Raw genomic sequence first — 13,950 nt, forward strand, 5'->3', positions numbered from 1 at the left:
GTGAACTATCCCCTTTAATGGTGGAATATTTAAATGCACAGGCTAATTTCAAGCATTTAAACTTTTTATAATCTGAAATGTGCTGAAATGTACAACTTGCAATTAATGCACTTAACATCATTAACACAAAATGTGTACAGACAGCATACACTTGGTTTCCCAAGTTTATTTGTATAGCACATTTCCTGTTTCATATAAAAAAATTGTCATAATATTGTGCATTCTTAATTTAAACACGAATGACATTTGAGAGCTGCAATATTATTAGTAAAAACTAATGTCTTCTCACACAAAGCTATCATACAGCTTTAGAAGACTTATTTTTATTAGGTTTTTTATAAAGCTTGACAGCCTTTGATCACCACTGTACAGAAAAAAAAATGCATTAACATTTTGCTAAACAGCTGAAAGAACACCAGTGTGTTAGAAATGACACAGAGGTGAACAAATAATAGCAGATTTTTCAGTTTAGAGTCAGCTATTCATAAACTTTAAAGGGGTCATCGGATGCAAAATTCACTTTTACATGTTGTTTAAACATAAATGTGTGTTGGCAGTGTGTACACAACCACCCTATTATGATAAAAATCAACCCTGTGTTGTTTTTTTAATCCCTATAAATCATATCCCCATTCATCAGATCAAGCCATTCTCAGATTCTTGGCTGTGTGACATCACACAGGCCCAAGTCCCTCCCAAATTTGTTGAATGACACTGGTGTTTTAGCGTAGACCTGTCCTGAGTAAACTGTCCGTCATAGTTTCGACGCCGTACATAAGAATGTCTCCTAAGCGATAAAGGTGTTATGTTGTTGGATGTAGTAATGAACATAGCAGTCGTCATTTATTCCTGACATCTGAGCCACTGAAGATGCAGATAACTACTTTTGTTTTTAAAGGGAATGCACCCCTGATCTGCCTAAATGAGTCTATGTTCACGCAAATCATTTGTGATCCAGCTTCACCTACAGAAGAAGTGGGTGTAAGGTTTTTTTTAATGGATATTTGCAAACCACCTTTCTTAATAATGTGTTTGTTAGCAAATTCCCCTGGCTAAATGCGGCTAAAATTTACAGTCTTAGAAAACTGCTTGTCACCCCACAGAAGAGAGGGGCGGGGTGTGCAGAGCTCATTAACATTTAAAGGGACATGCACCGAAACAGCTCACTGTGAAAAGAGCTGTTTTTGACAGGGTAAAAAGGGTGTTGTTTTACTCTACCATCGAGAAATTTTAACCAAAGTATGTTATAGATTTTTTATTAAGACCCTAGAGTCATATCAACTTGTGGAAAATGGGCATTTGATGACCCCTTCAAAGGAGAAGGTCACTTCCAGAACAAAAATTTACGAATAATTTACTCACCCCTTTATCATCCAAGATGTTCATGTCTTTATTTCTTCAGTCATAAAAAAGTTATGTTTCTTGAGGAAAACATTTCATATAGTGGATTTCAATGGTGCCCTCAAGTCTGAACTTCCAAAATACAATTTAAATGTAGCTTCAAAGGGCTGTAAATGATCCCAGCCGAGGAAGAAGGGTCTAGCGAAGCGATCTGTCATTTTTTAAACAAATTGACAATTTATATACCTTTAATTGTCTCGTCTCTGCGATGCGCATGCGTAGTCTGTGTAATCCGGGTCATTACAGTTTGGGTAGGTCAAAAAACTCCCATCTTGTTTTCTTTGTCAACGCCAAAATCATTGCCGTTTTACCTTTTTTTGTAAAGGGCGTTTTATCATCTTTGCATGTTCACCTTGTAAACACTGGGTCGGTACTTCTGCAGCGATGTAGGACGATTTTGATTTTGAGTTTGCGCAAACATAGACAAGATGAGCATTTAAAGTTAAAAAAGATAGAAATTGTCAGTTTGTTTTGAAAATGGCCGATCGTGTCGCTAGATGAGACCCTTCTTCCTTGGCTGGGATTATTTAAGCCCTTTGAAGCTGCATTTAAACTGCAACTTCAAACTTTGGGGCACCATTGAAGTCCACTATATGGAGATAATTCCTTAAATGTTTTCCTCAAGAAACATAATTTCTTATCGACTGAAAAAAGAAAAACATGAACATCTTGGATGACAAGTGAGTAAATTATCTGTAAATTTTTGTTCTGGAAGTGAACTTCTCCTTTAATCTGGAGCAACAGCCACATGAAATTCCAATAGTGACCAGATCCGCCGCAGACGCATTGATGCGATAATGACTGAGAGCACCTTTTTACCGACCTTATCGGGATTGCATTTGCATTGCGCTGCCGCCTGGTCCTTTTCCTATGCATTAAAACATGAGAATAATTAGAGTGTGTATGATAATCGATTCACGTCATGTTTCACCCTGAGCCATGAACATGCATCGAAGAGGACGTGACCTCGACTGCAGGTACGACGAGAAGGCCTTTTCCTCGCTACCTTTTTTGCATTGTTGATCAACCCCCACCTCGCTCACATTCAATCAAAGTCACCACACCATTATTCATTACAAGTATTTGTTTTATGAAATCTCAGCCCAGGGGTGTGTTGTTTGTCCCCTTCCGCACACACATAAGCACATACGCACATACGCCCCTCCCACCTCTGGTAAAATTGTGCTTGTAAATGAAATCAGGCTTAACCATGCGTTGGCTTTTCATCAATCTCTGTGTGATGGCTGCTCGCCCTTGATTCATGGCTTCCACCCTCTCCGACTCCTCCCTGTGTGTGCAGATATGAGTAATGACCCTCTATACCCGGCTCCCCGTCGAGCTGTCGACCTAAGGGACAACCACAGGAACAGAGGATCACCCCTATCCATTACCCTCTCTAAACACATTCATAATCACACACATACACGTATACACAACGTTTGGCTCCTCCCTCCTTCCTCAAAAGTCCTGATCCTGAAACATTCCCATCGAATGAATTCCATCCAGCCACTGGAGAAGTGAAAAAGCAGCTGGAGGGTGTTTGTGTGTGTGCGTTTGAGCGCTCAGCCCTCCCAGATACCCACGACATCTCTATCTGGCCAGTCCGACACGCCATTAGCATAAACAAGCACCTGTGTCTGTGTCTACCTGTCAGGGCCCTGTCAGCACGGGTCTGCAGAGAAGAGCACGGTGCATTAACCCGGCCAACTTATCTCCAACGCTGTCCACAAAGGGGGATTACAGTGCAGGAATTGCTTTTGGGAGTGCTGTCACTCAACCGCTGATTAGAGCCCTGCTCCGCTCCTCTATCGCCTCGCAAACAACAGGGAATCCCGATGGCCCTGGCGCCATCATTTCTGATCAGACGCATCACGCTCCCGACGTTAATTGGCCGCTGTCTTTATCCCAAATCCAGAGAACTTGACGTGACCCGTTTGGACGTGCCACCTCTTCATTAGCAGTGTTCGCACATTGCAGCGATATGGCGCGATTCAGAAACTCTACAGCTACGAAAGGCTAATCTATCGCGAAGAACTCGAGGTCAAATCGAACCGGCGCAGAAGCTGCGCAGCTATACCGCCTGCTTAATTAAGCCTGGAACATAACGCTGATGGCTATATTTTTCTTCTGTCAGAAAAACATATTACAGCCAACAGAGGACTGACAGAAAGCAAGCAAACCTTTAAATTAGGCTTTAATTAGCTCTGTGTAAAAAAGGAGACTGAGACCAGGCAATATGTAACCGATGACAGTTATCTGACACTCTCACACACAGAGACAATGCCTAATTAGCCAAAACCTATGTAGCCTTTTCAAGAGTCAAACAATCATTTACTCATGTACAAGATCTGCAAGTACACTCTCGCTGCAAGTACAATGTGCAGTTGCTGAATGCACAATGGACAGATGTAGATGGTACAATGATGTGGAGCAGTTAAGATGACAGAATAAATATGCTTATTAACATTAAACATGGAGGAGAAAACTAGGTGCAATTACCAGTCTTAATACACTTAAAGGGATAGTTCATCTTAAACTGAAAATTCTGTCATTAGTTACTCACCCTCATGTCGTTCCAAACCCGTAAGACCTTCGTTCATTTTCAGAAGACAAATTAAAATATTTCTGATGAAATCTGGGAGTTTTCTGATCCTGCAGAGACAGCAAAGACACATTTAAGGCCCAGAAAGGAAGTAAGGACATTGTTAAAATAGCCCATGTGACATATGTGACAACCTTAATGTTATAAAGCTACGAGAATACTATTTGTGTGCAAAGAAAACAAAAATACTTCATTCAACATTTCTTCTCTTCCATATCAGTCTTCGACAGGCGTTCACGAGAGTACCATGACACATACGTGTGGTGCTGATGCTGCTGGTACTGTCGTGAACATGCATTAAACTTGTTATTTTTATTCTCTTTGCGCACAGAAAGTATTCTCCTAGCTTCATAAAACTATCTGGCTTATAACTCAATCAGCTGCCATAGTAATGACAATAGTAATGCCATAGCATCAGCTTGACGTACATGAGACATAAGAGAGTAGCTGTCAGTGTGAAAAGTAAATACTCTGACAACATATGCGTCAGAGGCAGGGCTGGACTGGCCACGGGGACTCTCAGCGGTGGGCCAGTCGACTTGTGGGCCAGCTGTCGAAAACCAAATATAGACACAAAGTAAATATGCAAAGATTTAAGCAAGAAAATGTCCACCATCATCTAGCTGGACCTTTTAAAGTCCAGATTAAACCCAAGTAACACAGATGTTTTCTTCTATATTGTAACGTACACCACAGTGTAACAGATAATTACAAAAATAAACTTATAGAACAGGAACGTGATTCAATGCATCGGTTGTTGATTGGATTTTGAGATGTAAGCACTGCATTTAAAAACAGAGGCAGATAAACCCGAGCTTGTAGCGGCAGGGTTTAAGTGGACTAAATGATTGGAGCAGTCCTGCAAAATTATTATTTTTTATGTTTTCCAAATGGCACTCATGCTGTTTACCTAACCTGCTAGTAATACAGTTGAGGTCAAAAATATACACACACATTGCAGAATTTGCAAAATGTTCATTATTTTACCAAAATAAGAGGGATCATACAAAAAGCATGTTATTTTTTTTTATTTAGAACTGACCTGAATAAGATATTTCACATACAAGATGTTTACATATAGTCCACAAGAGAAAATAGTTTTTATAAAAATTACCCTGTTCATAAATGTACATACACTTAATACTGTGTTGTTACCTGAATGATCCACAGCTGTTGTTTTTGAGTTGTTTTGTTCATGAGTGCCTTGTTTGTCCTGAACAGTTAAACTTCCTGCTGTTCGTCAGGGGAAAAAATCTGATTCTTTGGTTTTTCAGCATTTTTGCGTATTTGAACCCTTTCCAACAATGACTGTATGATTTTGAGATCTATCTTTTCACACTGAGGACAAACGAGGAACTCATATGCAACTATTACAGAAAGTTCAAATGCTCACTGATGCTCCAGAAGGAAAAATGATGCATTAACAGCCAAGGGGTGAAAACTTTTGACGGAATGAGGATGTGTACATTTTTCTTCTTTTGCCTAAATATATATATATATTTTTTCATTTAAATATATATTTAGGCAAAAGAAGAAAGTTAAAGTAGATACTTACATGTTAAGTTAAATTTACCCCGATCTTTAAATTCAAATGCCCCCTCAGCAAATTTCCCAGGGGCCCACAGGATGACTTAAAAGTATTTAGTTACCTGAAAACTTACAATTCTAAAAACACACACAACATAAATAAATCAATAAATGTAACCTGAAATATTTTTTCTCCGCCCCATTATTTTTACTGAAAAACATACTGAATTGTATCATGTTTAATTCTATTAAAATATCCCAGTGTTTCTATTAATTACTAAGGTTAGAAAACAAACAGAAAAAATAAAGAGATTGTGATTTTCAAATATTTGTTTGAATATTGTGTTGGATATATATTTATTGTTTTTATGTATTTATATTATATCTAACTATAGAAACTACAGTATAGAATATCTACATGGTGTCTATAAGTACTAACATATACCATTTAAGAGTAGATAAGAGACAAAGGCATACTTTCGAAGTTATTGTTCCAATGACAAGCTGTTGAACACCTTTCCAAAAATCAAATTTCAAGTATTTTTAGCTATTCAAACCAGAAGCACAGGGACAATCTGAACAGTGCAGAGAGCACATTATAAATTTTATCAGCCAGGTTCATAAATATTAATTAGGTGACAATGACATTCGGCAAACTGATTTGCTGACAGGCAGGTAAGTGAGCGCTAGCCATAGCAGGATTACTGCTTGCGTATTCATTCAGTCCAAGTCTGATGTTACAGACTGTTTTTCTTCTTCCCACTGTTGCCAATCTCAAAATATAATAATTATTTCGTAAAAAGCAGGAAGACAAATTTCTCAACCTGCAAATTACTTGACAACCTGCCTGAACAATGTCCATCAATTTACTCATAAAGAGACACCATGGCTGTACTCTACCTAAATCATATGTTCCTCTTCTCACTTTGTCTTCCATCTTGGTCAATAACCAATACAGAGTCTAGCCACTGTAATTTTCAAACTCTCCTCTCTCCTCCCAACAGCTCAGCACAATATCTAGCAAATGTGCCATTTCTCTAATTGCCTGAAGTCCCTCTTCTTTAACCACTTATGACAAGAACCTGCCCTATTCCAGGGACCTGTAAACAGAAGTGTGGTTTCTTGACAAGAACATGGCCCTGTGACCCAAGGAGACCAACCTCACAGTTAACGAACCTCATAAAGTCTCAGCATTACAGTGTGGGCTTCTCATTACCAGCACTCAGCCAATAAAGCTGTGAGGTACATTAATATTGTAGAAAAAAATACATGAAATGCAGCATGTGCAACTGAAATCAATTCTGGGCTCTAATTTATTGCGAATTGTGCTAGCACAGAGTTCATAACATTGATCCGTTGTAGCGTTATTACTTGCTTTGAGTTTTAATGTCCCACAGTCCAACTTTTCCCCATTTTGTTCGGCATTTAAATGACCACATAACTCAAACTTCTCTACTCTATCTTGTTAATGTGAGAGATAATCAGTATAGTTGGGTTCTTTGAGTATTTTATGCGTAAGCCCACGGCAGAAACACAAAGAAGATGCAGCCACATTAATGTAGATCTGATTTGCCTTGATCTGTAAAGTACATTTAAATGAGGTTTTTTTTTTTACAAACTGCGTGGGAATGGGCTGTGGTTGGATGCCCTCTCAGCAGCTGGCTGCTTTGAAAAGAACGACTTTTTAAATTACCCATATATCACTGTCAGCACACAAGGGGCCGCTGTTCCAGTGGCCTGCCAGCAGTCAGTGGAGGGCGCTAAGGTGGCACGGCAATCTCAGACCCTGCCCCCATGCCTCACTGCGCCAGTCCAGGTACAAACACACACACACACATGCACACAAAAAGCAATAGATTACACAGGCACACAATTTACTCACACACCAAGTACACAATGTTTCCTGCTGGAAAACAAGTCTTCTAGGAAATGACAATGGACTTTTTGGCTTGAGTGTGATGAGTGTGTGCACTAAAAATGCTTTTTTTCTGTCAGTTTAACGCGTTAACTTAATTAGTTATGAAAATATAACGTGATTCAAATATTTTAACGCACAGGCCATGCCCCCAGACCTGTTATACTCACGGTCATGCCCTAAAATTAATGATACTGCTGCAAAAAAATACCCCTCTATGTGTTTTGTCTCATCTTTGTATACATCACATATCACACAATATCACATGGGCAGCGAGAGCAATATGTCACAAGTGCTAATTTTGTCCCAATCTATCATGAGATTAAATGTGATTTTATACAACAGTTCAGTAAATAAAAAATTGATATTGTGTCTCTGACCAACACAGCGGTGTTTAATTTCTGAATGAATCCACGTTTTGAACGAATTGTGTGAATCAATGATTCAAAGAAGAATTCATAAAAAGAGCCGGTTACTGACTTCCTGAAAGAATCAGCCGTTTGAACGAATCAAATCGAATGAGTGAATGACTCATAAAGACATTTACTGCCACCTGCTGGCAGATTTAGTTTCTTATTTAAAGGGGTCATCGGATGCCCATTTTCCACAAGTTGATATGATTCTTTAGGGTCTTAATGAAAAGTCTATAATATACTTTGGTTACAAATGCTCAATGGTTGTGTAAAACAACACTTTTTTACCTTTTCAAACAACCTTTTTACCTTGTCAAAATGAGCTCTGCAAAAATCATCCCATTCTGAGGGGATTGCTCCTTTATATGCAAATGAGCTCCGCTTGCCCCACCCCTCTCTTCTCTCTGTGGAGTGACAAGCCTGTTTACTTTAGCTGCATTTAGCCGCTAAACTTGCTAACTAGCACATTATTAGGAAAAGCGATCGCAAAGATTCATTAAAAAAACCCTTATACTCACTTTTGCTGTAGGTGAAGCTGGATCACAAATGATTCACGCGAACATAGACTAATTTATGTAGATCAGGAGGCGCATTCCCTTCACAAACAAACGTAATCCACTGCATCTTCAGCGGCTCAGATGTCAGGAGTAAATGACGACCACTATGTTCATTATTACATCCAGCAACACAACACCTCAATCGGAGATATTCTTGTCTAACTTACATCCCTGCTCCGGCATCAAAACAAAAGAGGGCGAACTGTTACAGCTGATCTGAGGTAAGACGCTCATGTCAATCAACTATCGTGGGAGCGGCCTCTGTCGGTGTGACGCCACGCCAACAGGCATCTGAGAATGGCTCGATTTGAAAAAGGGGATATTATTTTTACAGATTAATTAAAAACCACTGCATGGATTTTTATCATTATAGGGTAGATTTGTACATACACTGCCAACACACATTAATGTTCAAACAACATAAAAAAAGTGTACGCTCATATGATATATTTATGTATGCATTTATGTATATTAAGTCCATTTACTTATATAATTATATTTAAGTCAATTAAGTTTTTATTTAATTATTTTGTTTATTTATGTTAAGTTTCATTTATTTATTTATTATCTTATGTTCTGTTATATATTATGTTATAATAATTACCTAATTGATTGCCATCAACATCCAAGGCTTTATTTACAGAAAAAAGAGACAACAACTAACAATAAGTAACATTCATAACATTATGGTTGAACCACTGATGTCTATTTTAATGAAGTCCTTACTATCTTTCTGGGCCTTGAACGTGTCAATTGCTCCCTATGGAAGGTCAGAAAGCTCTTGGATTTAATCAAAAGTATCTTAAATTGTGTTCTGAAGATGAACAAAGGTCTTACAGGTTTGGAACAACATGAAGGTGAGTAATTAATGAAAGAATTTTTAATTTTCAATTATCCTTTTAATGAAATTTCTACGTACGGTTCTGAACCTACTGATCATAGTGTTACAAAAAGCTCAGAAACACACAAAACTGAGCCTCACCGAAATATGCACCAGTACGATTTGATCTATCAACATGCCGTCCATTGACCACAAAAAATCCAGTTAAAATGAGAGTCAAACCTCTGGGTCTGCAAAAATGCCATCCTCCCCTGACCTAAAGCTGAACCGAACTCCAAACAAAGCCGGATTATTGTGCATTTTTCCATATTTAAACACAGTTTCTTGAGAAAGAGTTCAACCTGAGTGGCAGGTAATTAGCCAGCTGCGGCTTTGGTGGAGTTTGAAAAGCCGATGACAGCTTATGTCCCCGTGATAAACAGCGTGAACGGGAGGCAGGAGAGGAAGCCAGCCATACTGCACTCATCTGTTATACTCACAATTAACGCACTTAATTAATGAGAGAGATCTCGGTATTAGATCCGTATGTGACTGCTGCTGTGTAACAACATTTGCTGTTAAAACTAATTAAGCAATAAGAGTTGAATGCAAAGTGGTGTGGCTCAGAACGCATTTGTCACAAATGAGCGTGACGCAGGGCTGCGATAATGTCTCACAGCTGCCTCGCCAGCCATACGCCCTCAGTGATACGAGCGCAAATGACCAAAAACGACAGGAAAACAAACCTGCTACGATAAAGCGTACGACATTATCCATTATATTTTAATATTACTTGTCTTTCCCACCACCATTTTGCTGCTGATGAGTCGCTATAAGACAAGATGACACATCTCCGCAGGAAACCTCTCCTCTCGCTTGATTACAAACCCCGGTTGACTGATACAACCACTTAACAACTTGTTTTCATAGGTTTCACACAAACAATATCAATTCACACTTCCTCCACGCATTCATTTCCCAACAGCGTTATATGGTGAATGCTATCAAGTGGCTATCAGCGAGTGCAACTTTAACGACGTACTGTAAAACAGCATCTTCAGTCTGTGGTATTTAACAAGCGTTAACCCGCACCCCTTTACCCTTTCAATTCAGGTTCGCCTTCTTCATTAGTTTGGGCTGAGTCTTCACCCAGGTAAATCCATAAAAAAGGAGAACTATTAAAAGGCTCAGAACAAGTGTTACAAGGTGCCTTTCAAACTTGTAATATGATAGATGAGGATGCTTGACACAGGCCACAGTCTAGTATTTGAGGGCTTAGGATGTGTTATTTGAAGTGCCCGGTGCAGGCTTAAGACTAAACCTAACCAGAGCTTTACCCAGGCTTAGTCCTAATCCTGCTTGCACAGTGCCACATGGAGACCTCCACCCCCTTGGCCAACTACCAGACACGCAGCCTGTTCAGACCAAATAAACGCTGTGAATGTAAACCATATGCTCGTTGAGCATGTACATACTGAAGTTTGCTATGACTTTGACACCGAGCCTGCCAAAACAGCCCAATCATACAATTTAAATGCATGAATTTCCTGGAGTGGTATTGAAATTTTTCTCTAACTGAGCTGCGACTGAGCAAAATAGGTTTTTTTCAAAAATGTTCAGTTTAAAGTTTTCTAAACTCTGTTTTAATGGTTAAATTAAAAAATATTAATCCAAAAGCATGTCTAATTAACTGAAATAATAAAACTTAAAGCAATTTAAGGCCACACTGAATTTATTTACAGTCTTATTTTTACCAAATTCCATTCCATTTTAATGATTTCATTAAATTTAATAATCAAAAACATCTAATTAATTGTTTTTTTCTTCTAGAAATACTGCATGTGTATTTACACATTTCTGGTAAATAAATTCTGGTAAATAATTGTTCAGGTAAATATTCCTTAAAGAATAATGCTTTAATAATGAATTAATAATAATTATATTATTGGTAGTAGCACTATCATTGCATTAAGTAATATATTTCTGTCACAGTTTCTTCAAGTTAAACCAAACTTTTATTTTGACAGGCTGCTGTGAAAACCTTTAAGTTTCTGTTTGTATATGATATGATGATATCCTCAAAAGAAATGTGACACTTAGAGCAGTTCTAGAGAGTTTATGTGTTCATATATTGAGGCGGCAGAGGCTGAAAACACTGCGAGAGTCACATGTACTTCCGTGTGTGGTAAACGAAACCATTAATTCACAGAGGGATACACAGAACATGCATGATTTATGTTTAAATAGTATTTTTGTGGCTTAATATTCACAGACACTATTCAATATCATGTTTTGCTTTAGGTGTACTGACCTTTTTTGTACTGACTTTTGATTTATTCATCCAAAATTCCACTTTATGACTGGATTCCGCAATTCCGTCTGCCTTTTCCACATTGCGGATATCATAAGGCCTTCTTAAAGTTGTGATAAAACAGATCTAGCTACAGATCTTTTCTTGCATATGGTGATGAACATCCAAGTGTAAAAAATTACCAAAACTGAAAAAATGTAGTGATGGATTTGATGCTACGTCAAAAGTGATTAAAAAAATATATATAAATGTAAAAACTGACATGAAAATGTAATGTGTACGCCAACTAAAGAGCATGCATACAAACTTTTTAAACTCACATAAATAATTAAAATAAATCCAACATTGTTTATTCAAATATAAATAAATGGAAAATCATGTAGAATATACATTAAATAAATTGTTTACCCCAAAAAGAAAATTTGTTGAAAATTTACTCACCCTCAGGTCATCCAAGACGTAGATGAGTTTGTTTCCTCATCAGAACAGGTTTGGAGAAATTTTGCATTTTATATCAGTTGCCCACCAATGGATCCTCGGCAGTGAATGGGTGCTGTCAGAATTAGAGTCCAAACACCTAATAAAAACAACATTTTTACTGGTCATAACTTCTGGAGAGAAACAGAGCTGATACTAGACAAAGATGTCTTCAACTATGCGTGTATGTTAGCATACCTGTTAAAAACCAAATTATATTTTGGGCTTAAATCATTTGAAAAGTCCTGCATACATCATTAGAGAGTGACAAGGTCAAAAAATAAAACATATGCACAATTAATCGTTCTCAATATGATCTACAACATGCATTTGGAAAATAGATAGGGTGAATTTTCATTCCAACTTGACTTTAAAAGCTTCTCAGGTGATTCAGAATGAGGAACTAGCACTCCGTCTCTAATACACACGGCTTTCGCTTTCTGTTCATGTATGTAGGTGAATGTAAATGAGAAAAATGAGTCCTGATGACAGTAATAGCTTATCTTCCAAGAGATTAGGTGTTCACCTTGAACCTGTCCCAAGGCCAAAAGCAAACCCCATCTGAGCAACTAGCTGTCAGATGATTTGATTGACTTCAATAAGGTCGCATCATAAAACACTACTGACCAGCCTCCAAGATAAAATACTCTGCCAGTGATATACGAACAGACGTCATTAGCATCGATATGCGATTCTACCTTTTCTTATTTCATAAAAGGTCAAAGAGGGCAGTGATTTCAAACTATGTACTTTAGAAAGCAAGAGTGCTGCTGCTCTTATCACCAATGCAGCTGTGATTTGGCTAATGAACAGGTAGCAATTTAATACTGAGCAACTTGTTAATTGTAGACTCAATTTCACCAGTCCGTTTTTGAGTCACAAACAAATAAAAGCTCCAAAAACTTCGACATTTAGGCACGGAATCCAGTCTGGATGGCCAAATGCACTTTCAGATCATATGTTAGTCTATAATGCACTTCAAAAATAAAGCAAATGGATCTATATTTGTGGTTACCATACTAATGATCTAAACAAACAGGCATCAATAGAGAATGGCTGACATGATTGAAAACCGCCGTAACTGCTATGAAACAAATGCGTGTATTACTGGCCATCACTTTTAAAAGCTTAAGTTACAGTAGGTTGTAATCACTGCTGTAGATCTAAATGGTCCTTTCCATTTACCACCAGTTGTTTCCAATAGGCATCATAATACATTACCATGCCCTCTAGCATCTGACTTGTCTTTAACCTAGCAAGCAGGTGGGGTGGGGGCTGGGAAAGTGCATCATAAACTGCATTATGAAATGAGATGAGTTTTGAGGTCATGAACGTGTGTCACACGGAGGTCGTAATATAAAACAAGCACATGCGTTTCAGTTATTGAAAGCCTGGGTCAAGACCATGAAATTACCAATAACACAAGCGAATGGAAACTAAGAGGTTGTGCGTGCCATACAATGATGTTCAGATGTTCAAAACATCTTGTAGGTCTTCTAGACTACATTTCTGAGGTCTTTTTGACACATCTGAATAAAGTCTATTGAATTAATCTCCCAGAAAAAAAGTAAAAGAAATAAAATATAAAATATAGAAAAATACAAATATTTATTTATTTGTTTGTTTGCCCTGACTCTTTTTTAGTGCCTGCTAATACCAAAGAACAATTTCTTTTATTAGGAAACTTGAAAATCAGTACAGCAGGGGCGACCCTAGTATTGTAAAGCCTGGGCTTTCGATGTAATCACAAACTAAAAAACACATTTTTTAGGGCTGTCAAACGATTAATCTGCATTTATTAATTATGTACATATAAATACACACATACATGTGCATAAATTATTATATTATATATTTTTTCAGATATTATATTAATATTTTCATTAAATTATATATAATAATTTATAATATATTTAATATTTGATTA

This window comes from Labeo rohita, chromosome 12 (genome assembly GCF_022985175.1).
Source record: "Labeo rohita strain BAU-BD-2019 chromosome 12, IGBB_LRoh.1.0, whole genome shotgun sequence".
Classification (NCBI taxonomy): Eukaryota; Metazoa; Chordata; class Actinopteri; order Cypriniformes; family Cyprinidae; genus Labeo; species Labeo rohita.